Raw genomic sequence first — 14,452 nt, forward strand, 5'->3', positions numbered from 1 at the left:
GTCATGATCTCAGGGTCCTGGGATCGAGTCCCACATCGGGCTCTCTGCTCAGCAGGGAGCCTGCTTCCTCCTCTCTCTCTGCCTGCCTCTCTGCCTACTTGTGATCTCTCTGTCAAATAAATAAATAAAATCTTAAAAAAAAAAATAAAAAAAGCTCGAAGTAGTTTAAGAAATGACAAATAATAATAGTCGAGGGCATGGCTCAGGCCTTAATAGGGTGCGGTCATAACACTGTAAATACTAAATATCCAACAAACAGAGAGTGAGAGCTGCCTTGGAAGAACGGCTGGGACAGAGATGACTGGTATGAGCGGCAGTGCTGGTTAGAGAGACCTACGTTCTCTTCTTCCATAGTGAGAAGTTAATTAGACTGAAAAATCTGAAAAACAGAATATTAAAAAGAATTAAAAGAAAAAAACTAATAAGTTTGAAGAATGATTGTCTTTGGGGACAGGAGAATAGGAAGTCAAAGACAATTCTTGTTTCAAGTCTCCCTGAATTAGCCGATTCAGCCACTTACCTCTGTGACTTCGGTCTTCAAAGATACATTTGAAAATGCATCTCAAACACGATGAAGGGCAACAGTGCGGCTTCATTGTTGTCTACTGCAGAATCAGATTAGGGCAAATGTATGTTTGCTTTTATTTTTTATTTTTTATTTATTTACTTGAGAGGCAGAGAGAATGAGCAGGGAGAGGGACAGAGGGAGTGTGACAGAAGGAGAGGGAGAAGCAGGCTCCCTGCGGAGCCCCGACATGGGGCTTGATCCCAAGACCCTGGCATCATGATCTGGGCTAAAAGCAGTTGCTTAACCAACTGAGCCACCCAGATGCCGCGTTTGTTTGCTTTTAAATAAACTTTCAGTTTTCTGAAATAACTACACCATTTTTTATTGGCTCCGGGACTTAGGACTTTCCCCCATGATGCCTCCTCAGAAGTATGGGCCACCTGGGCAGAGCTTCACGGCCAACAGCAATGGGTAGAAAGAGTCTGTGGGGCTCTGTGTCCCTCGGCAGTGATGTTTATGAGTCCGGTGTTGGTGCCGTGTGAGTCAGACCCGATCTGCACCTCTCGCCCTAAGGCCACTCAGACACAAGGGGCTGCCCCTGGAGGACAGCTGTGCCCTATACCCTGCAAGTACGGAGCTTCTTGCCAGCTCTGGCAGCCAAGCCAAATCAGAAGCCAAACAAAGGCAGGGGGCAGAGGAGCGTGAAAGCAGTCTTTACATAATGGGAGCATCTCAAAAGCCAGTGAAGTAGCCTCACAGTGTCTCTGGACGTTATAGTTCAGTACCCAGGATGGCATTTCTCAGCTCATGCGCCATGTGAGAGGGAGAGAATCGTGTTAGACTGGGAGGCACCATCCATGCAGGAGGAGAATGAACCCTTGGGAAAACCCCACTAAGTGCCAGGTGCCCCACTGGCTGCTTTAAGCCCTCTCTTTAAGTCCCACAACACCTTTGCAGGGCAAACCTTGTCCCATCATGCGGACGGACCTGAGGCTCAGCGAGGTTAAGAAACTGGCCAAAGGGCACACAGTCCTACGTGGAGAATCAAGGATCCATCTTCCTTCGGAGCCCAGTGTTTCTCCACTAACATTCGCGGGATCCTTACAGAAAGAAGCCCATGGTGGGCGGCTGCCAGAGCTGGGGAACTAGCCCCCAGGGTGGAGGTTCCTAAGGAAAGCACTGCAGAATCTGCTGTCAGATCACTTGACAGTGGCCGACACCTAGGAATCTTTGGCAAATGGCTTTCACCATCCTGTCATCATTGGAGGGCATGGTGATGATGTGCGGCTTGACAGCTGATGGAAACCTGCACAGTCTATCTTTGATTTGCACTTAATGTTACCCTGAGAAGCAGATGTTATAAATCTGCCTGTTTTTGAGATGAACGAACACAGATCTTTTTTCCAGGAACCTTCCTTTCCGTGAGCTACCTTGGGAGCCCCAGGCTATGGGGCCAGTGCCCTCTGAGGGCTGGCATGGGAGGGCATGGAGCAGGCTCCCTGGCCCGGGAAGCGGGGGGCCCTGCCAAACCTTTGTGGGTGTGAGTGAGGCAAGGGAGGAAGAAGCCAGGCTGAGTGGATTACTGAGCATTTGAACTCAGCCTCAGAACAGCAAATATTGACTCAAGAAGCTGCCCAAAGAAGCTGACATTTTTATAGTCAACAAATAAAACCGAGCCCCTCCCAGCGCCCCTTCATCAAAGGCTCTTTTTCTCTGCAGCTGCCAGGGGACATTTGTCATCTGCGCCTGGGAAGAGGAGGAAGAGCTGGTGGGAAATGTCCACAGGGGCCTGGCCGGTGTCAGCACTTCACCTTTAGAGAGACCCAAGAGCCCCCAGTCCCCAGGGGTGGGACCTTGGGGAGCCAGGCTGCCAGCCCAACAGGTGTCAGGGTCCCCTGGGGCAGAGCGGAGCCTGGCACCTGAGTCCCCAAAGACAACAGACACGCCTCCCACACAGCTTCCTCCTGCGGTGGCTCTTGGGCTGTTTACCACGGCCCAGTGCCCCTCATTCATGAACTAGGAACCTGAGGCCCAGGGAGGTGAATGGCCCTCCAAGGTAAACAGCAAGAGAACAGTAAGGTCTGCCCAGCTCCTTGGTTTCAAGGCCTAGGTGAGGGTCAGCTCTCGCTAAGCTGAAAATTTGAGGTAACCACACCTGGCCAACAACTGGCCCTGCCACCCTCCCCCGGGCCCCCGGCTTTGCCTCTGTGACCCAAAGCCTGGCCTTGGTGCCCCAGCCTCCAGACTTCGCTCAGACAGCTCCCCTACCTGGAATCCCTCCCTCCCTGAAACCCTTTTGGGACATGGCTCATCATTCACACCTTGCTCACTTGTTACCTTTGCAGGAAATCTTCCCAACGCCCTCCGCATGAACCCACCCTCCCCATGCCTGCACCAGCACCTTTCAGCAGGCAGAGTCCCTACTTCTCTCCGCACTCCCGACGCTCAGGCTGCTTCCGGTCTGGCCCCCCTGTGGCTGTTGCACCTCGGGTGGGTCCTCCCTTGGGTGTTTGTCTCCCGGTCCTTCCAAGCCTGGACTCCATTACGGGCAGGAGCTTTGTCTGATCCACTCCCCTCTACACTCCCGAAGAGCTTCGACAAGTGCCTGGCATGGGACAGGTGCTCAATCAGCGCCCGCAGGATTGAATTAGGAGAGTCTAAGATGCACAACAAAGAAACCAGAGAAGGGAATCCCACTGCCTCTGGGCCAGGGCAGGAAGGTAACTGCGCCCCAGGCAGGCCCACCTCAGGTGGGAGGCTTCTGCCCTTCATGGCTTTACTTGCCCATTCTCATCCTCCTCTCCATCACCTAGGCCTGAGCTGATTTTCCGGGTCAGGCCTCATTGGCTGCTAGGAAGGCCAAAGCTGCAGAAGAGCATGCAACCTTGCACTCTGTCTGCAGTTTCTGGAGCATTCCAGGGCGTGGGGCCAGGGGAACCCAAGAGGTCTTTCCATCTGCTCACCAGTCTGTGGGCAGCCTCTGTGAGCGGCGGCTCTAGGGTCTGTGGCTTTGGACTCAGTGCAGTCAAGGACAGTTCTTCGCAGGACCGGTCCCAGGCAGAGCTGCAGGGCAAGCTGTGGAGCTCCTCCCAGCTGCTCACCAAGGATTTCCGCCTTCTGGGCACATTCCTAGGAGTCCAGGCACCGTCCTAGGCCTGAGATTGGGTGTGAGCCAGGAGCTAGTTCAGGGCAGAAGTGGCACAGACCCCTTCTGAGATGGATATGCAAGCGGTCTATTTCATACTTGCATGAGACTCAGGAGGACTCTCTTTTCTCCCAAGGGGGCAGTTCTGTGCCCTGAGGCCATCTGGGTACCAGTAGCGGGGTGGCTGTGCCTCCCTCCACACAAGGCTCCATACCTGGGTGTGTCCAAGGCAGCTGCCCCACATGTCACCATCTCTTAAGAAGGGGGATGGGGAAGAGGGCATGCAGACCTGCAGCTGGGCTTTAGGAAGGGACCCAGAGGTGCTTTCTTCCACATCGGCTGGCTTAAACTCGGCCATATGGCCATGCCTACTGCAAAGGGCCATGGGAATTGTAGTTTGGGGTCAGCAGCCGTGGGCCCTGCTTAAATTCTGCAAAGTTCATTATTGAAGTGGAAAAGGTAATATGGACCCTGGGGATCCTCACTCACCATCTGGCTCTACCAGTGCCTGGGGGATCCTGGACAGACCCTGACTGCCCACAGCCCGACCGCCAGCCGACTGGACCTGGGGACCTTTCCTCTCCACTCACCACCTACCTTCCAGCTCTGAATGACCCTGGGCAAAACGTCTCTCTTCCCAGGGCATCCTTTTCTTCATCTGTAAAAGACGAGATTTAGACCAGTGATCACTGGGGTTCCTTCCAGCACTGACACTTGGCAGCTGTGGTTATGGGCAAGTTCATGAACCCCTTTGGGTTTCAATTTCCTCATCTAGAAAAGGGAGATAAATATAATTCTCACCTCAGAGGGTTGTTGTGAAATCATCTAGGGTGATACCTGACATATAAGAAACAATTGATAAGCGTTTGCTCTCTAAGTTCTGTTTGTCAGTTCCTTAGGAAGAATCTGGCGAACCTATTCATGCAAGCACAAGTATTTGCCACAAGTCCTGTCATTGTCCTCTCTTCATCTCTCTGAGGTTGAGGCTGCTGTCTGGAGCGCTGTATGTGTTTGAAAATGAATTCTAGATCCTGTGGCTGGCAAGCGGTGGGGATATTTGGGGACAGGCGGTGGGCTACAGGACTGCCTTACAGAAGACCCTGCTCCCTGCCTCTGTACGTTCCTGCTGGAGCCGTGGGGCGGGTCTCTCCAGCCAGACTTCTTCTGCAGCCTGGTTGGACACTTGGGGTGAGCTGGGGGCAGCCAGCACACCTGGGGACTGAACTAGGCCAGCAAAACCGGAGGACGCCAAGTCAGTTCCGAGGGAGCTGCCCTCCCTGGGTTCCACAGGAGTCTGCCTGCACCTCGGGCTCCAGGCTGCAGGACGACTTCCCACTTAGCAACTAATGGACCTGGGAGAGCTCAGGCACCTGCTTTCCACTCTTGCAGACCAATGCCGTGCATCACCTTGGTGACAGAAGGAGAAGGGGGGGATGGGGAGGCCGGAGAGTGCCATCTGCCAGCTTAGCCCTGGGGGGGAGGCCCGCTGCTGGGACTCAGGCAGGCCTCGAGGTGGGGACTGTGACCCCAGCTGTCCTCAGGAGTCCCTGTTGAGCTGTGTGCGGCACTCCCACACAAGGCAGAGGCACGGCAGCTGGAGACCTGGATTTCTAGTGTCCTGGTTCCCGGACATACGGTGTCATCTAATTCAGGAGCGTACAGTATGGTTACCGGACAGGAGTCTGATGGGGAAGCAGTATGTAACCTGAAGGGGCGAGGAAGGCCTATACTTGCCACATATCTACCCTGTGCCCTGTCACAGGCCCTGAAACGCCAGAATCGTGATGAAACCGGTCACTAAGAAGGCCCCTTGTCTCCGCAGTCTTTGATTGCAGCCCTTTGATAGATGAGGAGCCTGACTCTCTGGAAGGTGAAAGGACTTCCAGAGTTCACAGAACTTGGAAGCCAGGGCTCTGCCCTCCAGGCACTGGGTTTATCCCTCCATCCTGCAGGCCGAGCAGCGGAAGGTCTGTTCCTCAAACCAGCCCTTGAGGCCACGGCCCAGGTGCCGACACAGCTCAGGGCAAGGATCACTGAAGAATGATAACTACTAATTATTAAACATTTAACTTTTTCTGTCACTGATCTCAGGTGATCAAACAGCACCCCTGGGCCAGGGCCAGGTGCTGGGGGTTAAGATAGCGGCAAGCCAGGGACTCTGCCCTCCAGGACTCAAAAAACTGCTGTGTGATGGTGTCTACAGAGAGCCCCATGACGAGCTGGTTGTGTCTTCACGGGCAGCCTGGGGTAAACAGCAGTAATAATAATAGACCTATTCCATGGGAAGAAAACGTGTTGAGCTAAATCGGTGGCCTTTCCTTTCGCCCCTTCTGTGTCTGCTGCCAACCTCCAGCTTCAGCCCGGGGCCATCTGTTGCTTCTGGAAGGATTAGGATGGTCACCCCAGGAATACAAAGAGGAAAACATCATTAAGCAGGCTTTCTTTTCTTTCTTTCTTTCTTTTTTTTAATCATATGGTTCATTTTATTTGAAATATTTAGGGAAGGTAAGTCTATAGGGACAGAAAGCACATTGGTGGTTGCCAGGGGCTGGGGCAGGGGAGAATGAGGAGTGATGGCTCCATAGGTATGGGGTTTCCTTTTAGGATGGAGAATATGTTTTGAAACTTGGTAGAGGTGGTAATCTACTAAAAGCCTCTGAATTGTACATCTTTAAGTGGCTAACTTTATGTTATGTGAATGTCGCCTCAGTAAATAAATTTAAAAAAGAACATTATACAGGTTCTTCAAGGCCCTTTCAGAGGTAGACGTTGTGAAAAGGCCTCATATTTGTTCCCAAAACCCAGGAGTCCTGAGAGGAAAAAAATGTGTGCTTTTTTTTTTCCTTTTTTTCTTTTTTTTTTTTTTCCTTTTTGCAAATCCGAGTTTGATCCCAGGCTCTTACTCAAGTATTTCCTGGGAAGCCATTTCACGCCACACACACTGTTGTAGACACTGAGACAGTTGTCGACCATATCCGGAGGGAGTGGAGGGCTGGAGAAAGAATTAGTCAGGCCCCAGGAGGCGTTGGCATGCCCTACCTCGTGGGTTAGGTGGTGAACAAGTCAGGTTGAGTGGGGGTGTGTGGAAGGTGGAGGCTGGGTCCAGTGGAGCCTCCGAGTTCAGGTCATGTGGGGAGTCGGCCCTGCCCGAGCACCTACAGGCTCCTTGGCTGGTGCTGCCCAGGGAGCAGGCCTGCACACTATCTGTGCCCGGAGCTGTGCAGGGCCCCTGGACGGTCTGCTGAGTCCTGGACCATCACGTGAGAAGTACCTGTCCTCAGCACTAGGCCTCAGAGCCTGCGCGGCAACCCCTTGTCTTGTGACCCAGGTCTCCAGGTCTCTTTCACAAAGTGCTGATCTCCCCGAGCCCCAGCTTTCTCAGCTTGTGAAATGCAGGTAAGACCGTGCTTTGCCTGGAATGTCCTGTGTTCTCCTCTGTACTGACTCACAGGTTACTGGAAGGGCAAGTCTTGGGTCAAAGAGCTTCAGCACTGTTAACACTGGCTCTACGTGTGGCCAGATGGTTTTGCGGAGAGGTTGTACTGATGGAAATGTCCTCCAGCAGTGGGCAAAAGCCCTCTTCAACATGGAGGGATGGCCTTTCCTGACGTTTCCCATTTGGTGGGTAAAAAAAAATAAGCACCTCCCTGGGGAGATTAAGCATGGTGTGCTGGTTCAAGTACAGGGGGTGGGAGCCGATTGCTGGGTGTGGTTACAGCCCTGCCCCCTACAGGCCCTGTGACCTTGGGCCTGCTCCTTGGCCTCAGCTTTCTTCATCTGTACAGCTGTAGGATGGGGAGACATCACGGAATTTTTGCAAGGCTTAAATACGGTATCACAGGCTAGTCGAAACCCGGTACATGTTTAATAAATGTATTCTTTCCATTTCTTTGGCTAATAGTAAAGTTGAAATATCTTTTGGATTTCTTGTCTTTCTTCTCCAACAAATAAGACGTTTGTCTTTTGCCCATTCTTCAGTCAAAACACCGGACCTCTTCTTACTGATCTTTGAGTAAGTCTTTATCTGTTCATTATATTAACACAGGATCTTCTAATTTTTCATACTAGGTCACATGGGAGTCACCTGGGAGCTTCTAAAACTTCAACCAACCTGTGAGTGAGGTCTGGGCTTCAGAACTGTTGGCAACCCGATCCTACTCTGTCTCCGGGGTTTGGACACAGTGGCCGATTTTAGTACCATTGCTTGCTTGATGGTTTTGTTTATGTGTGGCTTCAGGTTCTAGAGTTTAAGTGTTTATGTGCATAGTTGCATTTATCTTTCTTTTCATTTATGATTTCATTAGTATCCTTTATGCTTAAGAAGCTCTTTCCCCCTCAACTAGTCACATATCTCTTCTGGTTTCCTGTGGTAGCCTCACCTCTCACTTCCTGTGTGGTCTCGGCAAGGCGCTGAATCCATCTGGGCTTCTGGTTCCCCCTAATGAGGGGGTTGGGCTGAATCAGACTTTTCCAAAGTCTTCTGAGCTGCTTTGTGGAAATATGGCTCCCTGGCCAAAGAAGGTTGGAAAACGCCCATTTTTTGTCAAATATTCTGAGAAACAGTACAGTAAAGCCAAGTGACTCAGCAGCTCCACTCCTGGGTCTAAGCCGGAGAGAACTGAAAACACACGTCCCCACACAACGGGTCCCGGGGTGCTCGTGGCAGCATTGTTCCTGTCAGTCAAGAGGTGGGTCCACGAACCGATGAGCGGATAAACAAGGTATCCAGACATCCACACCAAGGAATGTTATTCGGTTGTAAAAAGGAATGACGTCCTGATTCCTGCTAAACACAAGCCTGAAGACCATCATGCTAAATGAAAGAAATTGGCCATGAAAGAGCACACACCATCATTCCATTGCACCCAATGCACAGATTGGGCAAATCTACGGAGACAGAGGGTGAATTAGAGGTTGCCCGGAGCATCGGGAGCCGGTGGGGAGTGAGGAATGGTGGCTGACGGGGACAGGGTTTGGATCTGGGGTAATAAGAATGTTCTAAAATTAGATTGTCTTGATGGTGTACAACTTCGTGAATGCACTAAAGGCCACTGAACCGTACAGTTTAAAGGGGTGAACTTTATGGCATGGGAATTATATTTCATAAAGCTGTTTAAAGGAAGAAAAGAAAAGAAAGGTCAGGACTTTGGAAGAGCTGGGTTACCTCTCAGCTTCGTGCTCGCCTAAGCCCTGGACCTGGAGCAAAGCCTGTAAAATTTTCGTCTTCGAGTCTTACTTAGTTCTCTCATCTGCATGACACAGCCCGTAGCATGACTGCACCGTCATGAAGGAGTGAAGGGTCACTTCCACGTCCGCTCCTTGCAGCCCATCCAAGAAGAGGCTAAGGTGACAGAAATGAAATAGGAGTCCTTCCAAGCGTGCTTGACTTGGTTCTCACCACGCCAAGCGGGGGTGTCTGAGTTCCTGGTCCAGCCAGGGTCATGGGCTGCTGAGACTTTTGGGTCAGGGTGGTCCAAGAGCAGGCTTTGGGACTTGGAAGGGACTATGCAGATGTGAGCTGTCTGCTAGCTAGTGACCACAGCAGAGGGGTGGCCTGGGGGGTGTCACACCTACACCCACTTCCTCTGAGGCTAGACCAGCTTTTCTGTTTCAACCCATGACCCCTGGTCAGCCTCTGTACTGCTTCGAGCTTTGTGTTCCTTCTTATCTAAATGGAAGTCTGGTCCTTAGCTCAGGGAAGCAGGTGGCCACAGAGGACAATAGCAACCCCTTTACCAAGTGTCTGCTAGGTGGCCCGCACACCACACGACTCCGAGCCTTGTTTAAAAAAGCCGTGAGTTAGGTGCGGTCCCTCCCCAACCCAGAGGAGCCCGCCGAGGCTCACCAGCCGGTTTATGGCCTCTCTCTTTTCCACTTAACTTTATGCCTGCTGTTTAACAGTCTTTAAACAGGTTATCAAAGGCTATATAATATTCCATCAGAGGCAGAAACCGTCTTTAACTATTCCCTAGTATTGGACATTTCTTCCTATCTTAGTTTAAGCACAAACAGAGCTGTGGTGAATAAACCTACACATAAAATTTATACACCTCTCTGCTTTATTTCCCTCAGGCAGGTTCCCTCAGGCAGGTTCCTAGGTGAAAGGGTGTGAACTCATTTACTGCTCCTCCTATAGGCTGCCAAGCAGCTTTCTAGAAAAGAAAGGCCGAGATGTCTGCACCTGCATGGGCAGGGTTGGTGACGCCAGGAGAGGCAGGTGGCTAACCAGCCTGGGCCTCTGTTCTTTCTCTCATCCTTCTGGATGATCCCCGGAAAAAGGACCTTACCCAACTTCATGCTAGTTAAAAAGTATGCTAACTAGTAACTGGAAATAATCAGTTCCACGGGTCTCTTCCATGGGGCTGTAGAAATCCCCAGGGCACCTTCCCACAGAACACTAGTCGGGAAGGCCGACAATAAATTAAGAGCTGCTAATAGGCCTGCTCATGGTTGCAGGTGGTATTTGTCACACGAAAATGCCAGTCCTGGAAAGAAATACAGGGCTTTGCCTCTGTCATTGCCAAAGCAGGCAACCAGAACAATTCCTAACATTTACTGAGTGCCTACTGAAGAAATTATGTGTATTAATTAATTTAAACCTGATGAGAATCCTCTGAGACGGACTTTATTATTCCGCCCATTTTAACAGCGGCATGAGGAAATGAAAGCACAGCAAGGTTGAGGAAATTGTCTGAGGTCACACAGTAAGCTGGTGGTGGGTGAGGGATCTGATCTGATTCCAGATGGTCGGCCTCTATGGGCCATGCCCTCACCCCCCACATGGTGTGGCTATGCTGTCTGCCCAAGGGGCAAACGGTTCCTGTAGGTCCACTGGCCTTGAATTTGCTGGAGGGTGCAGGGGCCTGAGACCCCTTGATTGGGACCAGTTGCTGGTAAATTCTTTGGAGAGCAGCACATGCAGAAGATTCAGGAACACCTGAGGTCATCTACTGAGATGCTGGAGTCCTTCAGAGGCCTAGAGGTGTAACAGGTGGAATATGGTTCTCATGCATTTTCCTTCGTGTTCAGTGAAGGACACGTTCAGCTTCAGTGTAGCTCTTCCCTGTGCTGCCAAGAGTGGGCAGCAGTGGGAGTCCGGGTGGTCACCAAGACGTCCGTGTCCTTCCCAGCCGCGCCTGTCCATGCCCCCTCCAGCCTTGCCCGGGTGCTGTGGCGCTCGCCTTCCCGCAGGGCTGGGGTAGCATGGGGCGGGGGGTTGTGAGGAGGCAGCCCTGAGCTGGTCTGCTGCCCTATCAGGCTCCTGCTCAGAGAGCGGGCAAGAGGCCTGGAGTGGTGAGTGGCCTGATTCTCAGTGAAGGTCCTACCATGGTTTCTTCCCCGAGTCCCTGCGAGACTGTCAGCTCTGGGCGTCCACTGCCATGTCCCCAGGGCCCAACACCGTGGGGCGCTTGGGGGACAGTGATGTGTTGGGGGAGGTGGAGCTGGGAGATCATCGAACAGTTGCATGAAGGATTCGGTTATTTTGGAGTTAGGAAAACGGATATATAACCGGAGGAAGGGGGGTCAGATGTGGTGGAGACAGCAGTGGGAGGAAGTGAAGGGTACGGCTGATGCGGGGACAGAGTAACAACAAGAAGACAGTTAAAAGCTTTAATAGGTGAAGGAGGAGTATGAGGGCAGGGGGCATGGGTGAGGGTGTGGGTTGGTGCAGAGGGAAGAGGTTGGCAGGGTGCATGGGGGAAACTTGCTGTCTGGGACACCACTGTGGGGTACATCACATTCCAGGGCTTATTCGAATGGGGTGCGGGGCCTGCTCCCAGAGTTCCTGACTCAGCAATTCTGGGGAGGGCCTGAGAATTGGCATTACTGGCCCTTCCTCCTGATGCCTGCATAGTTTTGGGCTCAGGCCCCCTGGCTGCCTATGGATACCCTGACCCTTCATCCCAGGCTGAGCCCAGGGCTCAGGAGCATCACAGGCTGGGAGGGGGTAGTGGGGGGTTTGGAGGGGGGGTCGGGGGTGGGCGCGCCAGGCTGGGAGGCTTTACAATCAGAGACTCCTCCCATAAACACGTTCCCTAGAGACGTTGGACACATTTCCGCACACATCCGCATGTTCTGGGATAAGAGAACCAAGTCAGAGCTGATCCCTGGAAGGGAACCCCTGAGGAAACTGCAGCACCCGCTGGCACTTGCCCCAGCTACGGGGTTTGGGAGCAGGCATCCTCACACTAAAGACCTGAGAAATTGGGGCTGAGACCGGGAGAAGCAGTGCACCTGTGGCACGAGTTCAAGTCCTGCCCCAGCAGCCAGGCTCCTGTGCGCGGGAGGCCTGGAGTTCTTGTTCCTCGAGGGCCCAACCCCTCGTCCCCAGCCTGCCCTTGACCCAGCCCTCCGCGGGACCCCGCGAGGCCAGAGGGGCTCAAACTTGAGAGCGCATTGGAATCACCTGGACGGCTTGTTACAACAGCCTGCTGGACCCACACCCAGAGCTTCTGACTCAGTAGCTTTGGGGGAAGGCCAGCGCGGCTGCGTCTCTTACCAGTTCCTGGGTGAGTCGCACTTTGAGAATCACTGTGTTGGGTTCGGCTCTGCCAGGCATTCTACTGATTCCGCCCGGAACAGGGTGAAGGTCTGGCACTGTTTGGACCTCATGTCAACAGCGTGGGGCTCTGGGAGCGTCTGCTGGCTGGTGACAGTCGTGGGGCTCCGTGCGCAGGCCCTGGACAGCTGGCATCACTGCCGTGGCTGGTTTCTGTCATGGTTCTCTCACATGGGCCTTCCCTTCTGCCCTTCCTCCTGGAACCACCCCCGCTTCCTTAACCCTCTGCTCCTGAGCAGGTGCCCAAACCTGGACTGAGCTTCTGGGTTCCTGTGTCCCATGGAGAGATAGAGCACACTCACTCTTTTCTCTTCCCTTTGCCTTTCGCTCAGGACATAGCCCCATCAGCCTTTTGGGTCTCTGTAGAGGTCCCGTCCCCAGGCCCCTCACAGCCTCATTGCAGCATGCCACCCCTCCCCCCAGTGTCTCTTTTTGACACAAGCCACCCTCTTCTGTCTCTGAAGCTCTGCACACCCCCTCCCCCCCACACACACACCCTCACTTCAACCGTCTGGCCTTGGGCTTTATCGTGCTTGGCTCTGTTTTAGCCAGGGCCCTTCTCCAGAACTTTCCTCCAGCCCCACAAAGGGGGCAGTCAGGGAAGGGCTGAAGGCTCAGGAATGTGTTGCTCCTGGTGGGAAATGCTTGCCTCCTATAAAGTACATACGAAGCAATTATTTAACAAAGGGAAAGGTAATAAAGGAGCTCAATAAATATTTGTTGAATAAGGGAACACAAAAGCTGCTTTCCATGATGCACAGTAAAAACCTCCTGTTATGAAAAAGTGCTTTGATTGCGAGAGCCTTGCAGGTGTGCATGCAAAGTGGGGAACGGGAGCCCTGTTGGTGGGCATTTCTTTGGCACTGTGATTTCCAGTGAGTTCCATGGCAGCGAGTGTCCATGCTCATAAGTGTTACACACCCAGAAGGGGCCCCAGAGATAATACATTTGGCAAGCCCTCAAGTGAGTAACTATCATCCGGTCCCTGTATTAGGGGGACTTCCCTGAGCCTGTCCTGGGTAGGGGGTTGTGTCAGGCCTTGAGGACAATCCCACTGGCCCTGGGGCCGGTGTCTGCTGGATATCTGTGTGGGAACATGGGGGACGTTAAAAGTGAGGGCAGGAAAATAAATTAGTTAAAGTGAGGACAGGAGTAAATGTGGTTTTAGTTTCTCACAGAGCCCCTTCCAGCCCAGGGGTGCCAACATTTGCGCCCAAGAGGCAGAGGATTGCCTTCGAAGCTTCTACCCAGCAAGGCCAGAGAGAAACAGTTGCCTCCCCTGCCCCCTACCCTAAAGGGGGTAACAGCTGAGGACCATGACTAGCCTGATGACCAGAGGTCTCCTCATGCACACACGCAAACACACATTTGTGCAAACACACACATGCATGCACACACACACTGGGGTTGTGCATGGGGTGAGCCCTGCAGCTCTAAGTCATCCCATCTGGGACTCATGAGCCGGAGGAAGATTCTGGTAGGAATATGGGCAAATGGGTGGACAAGAGTTTGGAGGGACATTCCCAGCGCCCCGAGCTCATGCTTTTCTCCTGCCCTATCACTGGATCACCAAGGGAGGGGCACAGAGCAAGGAGGGGGTCACTAATCAGAGGGACAGCTGGAGGCCAGAGACTTCGGGGATGGCAGTGACCCTGATCCTTCCCCTCCTGGGGCTATCTGGCAGCCAGTTCCTTTTGTTCTGTTTGAGGATCTCTGTCCCCCAGGGGCTTGGTGGAGGAGAAGGTGGGATGGCTCAGAGGTCCACAGTGAGGGCTAGAGAAGGGGAGGGTGTCAGGTGGGGAGTTGGGTAGGGGTGGTGACTGTCCTAATGGTGCTGGAGGTAAACTGGATAAGCGAAAACCCCTTCCCTTGGGGTCCCCTGAAGATCCTGACGATGGCTCATGTGGGCCCAGCATCCCAAATGGCTGAGTCAGCAGTCATCTGACAGGGACTCACCAGGCCTGAAATGGGCCTTTCCCCACAGTGGAAAGCGGGCATGTGGCCGTGAGGTCTCCCATTACTTTGCCCTCGGCCACCCTCCTCTGGGCACACTGTGGCCTGTCCATTACAGTGGCCCCCCCGCCCCTCGACCCCTGCAGAGCCCTGCCCCTCTTTGCGCCCACCCCGAGCCCAGCGTGCTCTCACATCCACTTGCCCGCACCCAGCCCCAGGCATCGCCTCCTCTCTCTGCCTCCTGTAGCCCCCTCCACTTCCCATCTCTGGCCCTCAGCAGGCAGCC

At 53.1% G+C, this 14,452-nt stretch overlaps 1 long non-coding RNA gene across 2 annotated transcripts; it reads right to left on the minus strand.

Moving 5' to 3' along the window:
- Window positions 1–526: 526 nt before the first annotated feature.
- LOC132000681 (uncharacterized) lies at window positions 527–3,559 on the minus strand. Of its 2 annotated transcripts, none has more exons than XR_009399429.1 (3): window positions 3,472–3,559; window positions 2,910–3,113; window positions 527–605 (listed from the first exon to the last, which is right to left on the minus strand). It is a non-coding gene; the product is annotated as an uncharacterized LOC132000681 (long non-coding RNA). The 2 variants fall into 2 exon arrangements; XR_009399428.1 differs by lacking the exon at window positions 527–605 and adding an exon at window positions 2,192–2,254.
- Between the last annotated feature and the right edge of the window lie 10,893 nt (window positions 3,560–14,452).

Source organism: Mustela nigripes, chromosome 14 (assembly GCF_022355385.1).
Source record: "Mustela nigripes isolate SB6536 chromosome 14, MUSNIG.SB6536, whole genome shotgun sequence".
NCBI lineage: Eukaryota > Metazoa > Chordata > Mammalia > Carnivora > Mustelidae > Mustela > Mustela nigripes.